Here is a 6,000-nt window from a genome sequence, read left to right as displayed (position 1 = left end):
GATTTCATACTCACAGGTCTGGTGGTTTCCAGTGCATAGGGCATTGGCTCCATTTGTTTGCAGGACTGGCAAGAACCAGCCTCATGTTCCAAACACTTTTTCCAAAATACATTTTAAAATCTATAAAAAACTATATCTAAAAGACTAAAATCTAAAAGAAAAGAGAAAATTTTGCATTTTAGCTTTATTAGGAAGAAAAGCTTATAGATTTCCATTCCTCCTTCAAGAAATTCAAAAGTAAGTTTAGAAAGTGGTGTCTCAGCCCAAAAGGAGACTGAATGCTACACTCTCTAGTTCTGTGGTTCAAGATTGCACAAACAGTAAGTAGAAAGGGGACTTTTTTCCATATAATCAGATTGTAGAAGGAAAAGACTGTGAGCCATGGGTCTCTGATAGCATTAGTGCTTGCAGCACGCAAAACCTGCCCGTTGTGTAGGAGCACTCAGCTCTTGGTGTCGCCTGGTGCTGCCTGCGTTGCTGCTGCTGCTCGGCCAGATGAGCTGGGCACCGCAGCCCCAGGGAACCTGGCATTTTTACAGTTGGTGACAGAGTGGGTCTCCTCATGCAGCAGTGCTTTCTAATTCCTTTTCCTTGCTTTGTCCTGTTAGATTTTTGCATCAGCAGCATATAATGCTGTCAGAGTGCTGTAGCAGTGTATGCTTCAGGCCCAGTCATATAAGGTAGCAAGCATTTTCAGCTCAAACTCACTGGTTCAAAAAGGAGTCCTACTGAAAACTAAGCACATCAACGAAATTAAAAAAATGGTTACGCTTAGAAATAGCCTTATTGCCATGTTGTCACTGTGCATTCATTTTTTCTGTTCAGATTAGTCATTCATTTGAAAAATACAAAGTTCACAACAAGACAGCCAAATCTCATGTTCAAAATCAGAAGCCTGGAAGGAAAAATCAGCTTGTAAACCAGAAAAATGTTAGCCCATGATTCTGCTTAAATTTCAAAGGTTAATGCAGGATGTATTCATAAGTGCTTTTGCTGGAACGAAACAGCCTCTACCTTTGCAATTACATATTTAAGGTCTGTGCTAAAGATTTGTATACTGAATTAGAAAATTAGAAATTAGAGAATTAGAAAGCCATATGCTCCAGACCACTAGTCAGAGAGCGTTATGTGCAATAATCATAATGCAGCACAATTAAAACATTTTCAAGACCTCTGACATTTGATTAATATTTTTCTCTTCTACAGAGTGAAAAGAATGTTTTTGACCTTAAAAGGAAAATAGGCTAAGGCTTTAATTAGTGGGGCCACAGAGAAAGAAATTAAGACCAAGTCTGTAGGGAGCAGTAAGTACATGCTGAAAATTTACAGGGAGCCTGATGGCAAGCAGATTAGGGGATTTTAAATCTGATTTAGGTGGCTTCACCTGCGCAGATGCCAAACACAACTCTACGAAGAAGGTAGGAAATGCAGTAAAATTCCAACATGCAAATTTGTGATAACTGGGAAATGTTGTTCTTCAGGAACTGCTTTACCCCTTTGCATGGCCATGTAGAGTTGATTCTGCTGTCTTAAAAACCAGCTGCTCCTTGCTGAAGGTTATTTGTGGATCCACACCGTTGTGTATCTAGAGCATAGGTGAGTAGCACTAGTGCATAACAGATACAAGTTGTGGGCCCTAATTTTATGCTATTTCAGCTGATCTGTACCAGCGCTTGACCCACACAGTTACAACACTGCAAAGACCCTAGCACAGGAAAGTTTTAATCGTCTTTTCCAGTTAAAAATGAATGCATGAGGCCAAAGGTAATTCGATGAGGATGACTGGGCCTGCTCTGCTCCACCGCCTTACCTTCCCATCGGTCTGCCACTTCTCCTGTCGCAGCTTTGCTTGTCGCAGTAACCTCTTAGAGGGGACTGCATGACAGCAGTATCGGCGCGTTAGCCGGACAAAACAATAGCGCTGCAAAGGTGCCTGTACACACAATGAAATGAAGAGGCCATACAAAACTGAGAAATGTCAAAAAGATTAGACTGCCAGGTGTGGATGAAATGAAAGTATCTGCTTATGAAGTAGCCCCGCTTTGACAACTCTTTCCAGTCACTCCCAGCTGGCAACCTGCTGTTGGAGTAAAGGCAGCAGCATAGAAGCAGCAGCAGATGGGAAGGCTGAAACGGGTGCCAAGTAAGGGGGAACGAGGCGAAAATAAACTGTCGTATTTTTCCTTTCCAACAGGTGAGGCCCTGGCCGCTGTGGTCATCCGATGTGGCAGCGGAGTGCGAGTGTAGGTCGCACCGCTGGAGAGGGCTGCAGGAGAGCCGATGCCACTCAGCGCGCAGCTCCCCGCCTGCGGCACAGCTTGGGGGCAGCAGCAGAGGGGCTGCCACCTGGCCAGGAGCTGCACCCGGCATGGGATGCCGCCCCGCAGGAGCCAGCTCTGCGCCCTGCTCCCGACCGAGTAGGAGGGAAGCGGTGGAATGAGCAGTCAGTTGCGAAAATCGTGTTTGTGGGGTGTGTGAGATGTGACGGGTGAAGCAACATGCTGGAAGGATGTCTGCAGATGTATTACAAATGTTGTGTGTGTTGGGTTTTTTCCTGGAGCCTGCAAGACTATGTCCTTCCTCCTGAATCTGAGTAGAAGATTCCTTCGTCTTGATTCTTGATGAAAATGTCATCTAGTATCAAGACTTCAGATTTCTGTTCTGATGCCAGCAGGCATCTTTCCTTGTAAAACAAATGTTAAAGCTCTTTCCACTAAAACATTATGTGCTTTGCTCCACTGTGGAGATCCTTAGATGAAAAACGGTCCTGGAAATGCAAAAGGTGACTTGCTGTGCTTTTTTTATGTTCTTCTCAGTCTTCATTTTTTATTTTTGCATGGCACAAGTTGACATGTTGCAATTCATCTGTCATTTTCATATTTGGAGCAGTGGTCAGAATAAGTGATTGAGCTATCACAGTTCAGCATGTTTTTGTAAAATGACAGATGTCTTGAGTACAACATGAGTCACAAGGTTGTCTTAGAGGTGCTGACTTTTAAATCCTGGCTGCACACAGAAACTTGGCACATTGTCAATATACGCAATTTTTAATTTCACAGGACATTTCTTTCAGTGTTAACAGTGGATTTTGTTTTACCTTCATCTTCCCTTTTTGTTGATACAGCAGGAATTATTTCTTGGAATTATTTCTTCTCTCTTCAACAGCTATCTCACCAAGAGTGCACATGCTGCATGAGTCCTGGGGAGTGCTGTGGGCAGAGCATGTATATATGTGCATTCAGGTACAAATATTGAACACACAAACATGATGAAAGCTGTCACAGGCAGATTTACTGCAGTGCCATAGTTCATAAGGCATTTGGACCAGTTTTTCAGCTGAAGCACGTTTCAGCTCAGTTCAGCTTTTCTTTGCAGAATCTGGGGCACAGCTGCTTGGCTGGTGTGTGCTGCCCGGACAAAGGTCTCCTTCTTCCCCGAACAGCCTCAGGGGGAGGTTGCTGCTGCGTCTACCTGGCCTGGCAGCAATGCCCCAGGATTGGGATTTGGCCCAAATGGCTGCGGAGGTCGCACAATCTGGAGCTGTATGGTAAAGGCTGGAGTCTGCAGATCTAATTGTGAGAGTAGAGCATGCCAGACCTTTGAGGGAATTGAAGTGGGCAGAATCAGTTCCTCAGACCCTATCCCTTTGCATATTTTTGCTTGGCAGAAGCCAAAGCCTGATAAATGTGGCTCCAAGCTGTACTGCCAAGAGCTGACCAGGTTAATTCCAACAGATGAAACTTTGCTCTGCTACTCTCCTTCCATTTTTCAATGTGTTACTATAAAAATATACGAATTTTCCAGGTAAACTGTAACATTTTGAATTATTCTAACTTCAAGACTGATAGAGCATTTTCCTTAATTGATCAAATTTTCATCAGTTAAACTTCAGTGATTTTTCTTTTCTCCTTTGATATTAACATTGTCATATTTGTAATTGAACTCACTGGTAGCCAAGGCTATAAAGCCCTATATATGCAAAAACCTGCCTCTTCACAGTCTCCAGTCTCACTAGGAATGACGCTCACAGAAGCACATGCAGATCAAAATCCATGCCACCTAAAACTGGAAAAAAAATCACTTATATACAGAAACTCACTCTGGTTACCTCCATATACACATCTTTGTGCACATAGAAATTTATCTTTATTTATCCCATCCATTTTGTGGATGTTGTGTTCACTGCTAAAACACTCTAATAATTCCCCAGTGGCTCAACACAGTGCACACTTTGGCATTTTTTTAAAAGCGATCAGTTTACTAAAAGAACAAAGATTTGTTGTGAAATCCAGCTGGGGAAAAAAATCAAATAGTTCTTGCTGTTTAATATGATAATTCTAACTGAGACTCATAAGGTAAAGAAATTTAATGTCATTACATATGCAAGATACGAAAATTTGTCTCCAGAAAGAATAACTTTATTACAGTGTTGATCTTGTGTGGGTGGAAGCCTGCTTTAGAAGAAGCCTGTGGGAAATGATCACGTATTTTACCTGCCTACTGTATATTACAGGATAGCCCAGTGGTACAATAAGAAATACATTTGGTAAGCGTCTTTCTTACATATAAGAAATCAGTAATTTAATGCATTAATCACTAGAGGCCAATTACAGACCTTAATTTAGAAGGCATTAGACATTCACCGTAGATAACCTTCTGTGGCTATTAGAATCTCATAGTCTGAGTTCATTACGACTGGCAAATGTCATTTGCACAACTAGCACACAAAAGGGCCTGTTCTTTGGCTGGCTCATATTTCTTCAGTATTAAACTAGCTCTGTTAAATATTGGAGAGAACACCTGTTTGGATCTTACTTCAATAAAGATTATATCATGATTTTGTTTATAAGTGGCTTATAAAGACTGTATGTTAATATATTTTATAAGCATGTTGAAAACTGAATGGTATATACTGGAAACATTACATCAATAGAAGACATTGTAGCTGGTGATAAACCACAGCAATAAACAGCATATTAGGCTGTTGAACTCCTTATCAAAATATTTATGAAACAAAGGACTATTTGTTACAAAATCTGTTAAATATTTATTCACCTTTTATAAATAAACATTAGTATAAGGTTATTTTCTTGAAATTAATAATAACTTTAAAAATAAGTATCTCAGGGCTTAAATTCAGAAAGCTCCATCAATCTAGGACACATCATAGTAAAATTCTGTAAGTTATTGCTCAGAATTTTTTGGTGTTTTCATGTGTACACTGTGAAGAACATGTCTTGTCTTTCGCTCTCTTTCCTAATCTCTCACAGTGCCAATGGAAACCCAGTAACAGAGTTTAGCACTGCCTGACCTGAGCTCAGAAAAACTGCAGGCACTTGCACTTGCATGTAAACCTGCCTGCTAGGTGCCTGGCTCCCCATCTGCACGTGACATGCATATGACAGCAGAGGAGCTGGAAACACGGCTGCGCTCACACAGACCCAGTGGCAGAGAGACAGCTTTTTAGTTTCCACCATCCCTTGCAAGTGACAGAGCAAGCTCAGGTGGTTGTGTGGATGTTGCTTTTGTCACCACAATGTGAAATGCTCAGATAGCTCATCTGCCTCATTTAGAATTTATTCCCCTGTGCAGGAGGGCATTTAAAAATGTCAGCACAGTGCTAAACAAAGATACTGGGGTGCGGTGAGGTGGGGTGAAACACTTTGGCTGCATTAACAGACAGCTGCACCTTTTCTCTCAGAGTTACAAAAGAAAGGTAGCTGGACATACTGGCACCTTTATAGAATGCTGTGATTTATGCATTTTAAAGTTGGAAGGTTTTAATGATTGAATCCCAAAGATTCAATCCAGAAGGAAGGCTTCAGTTGTAGTAATAGTTTGTGGGCACTGTTCAGTGCTAAATCAGTGCACCAAACTACAAAAGCTCAGGTTTGATTTCCAATCATAACTTGGCAAATGCTTTTACAAAAACCATTCCTATAAATTGGTGACCATTTGTTAGCAGGAATTGACTGTACAGCAATAGTCAGTGAATATCTT

This window comes from Rhea pennata, chromosome 3 (assembly GCF_028389875.1).
Source record: "Rhea pennata isolate bPtePen1 chromosome 3, bPtePen1.pri, whole genome shotgun sequence".
In the NCBI taxonomy this organism is placed as follows: Eukaryota; Metazoa; Chordata; class Aves; order Rheiformes; family Rheidae; genus Rhea; species Rhea pennata.
The sequence above is the reverse complement of the archived record's forward strand: the minus strand, read 5'-3'. Positions refer to the sequence as shown.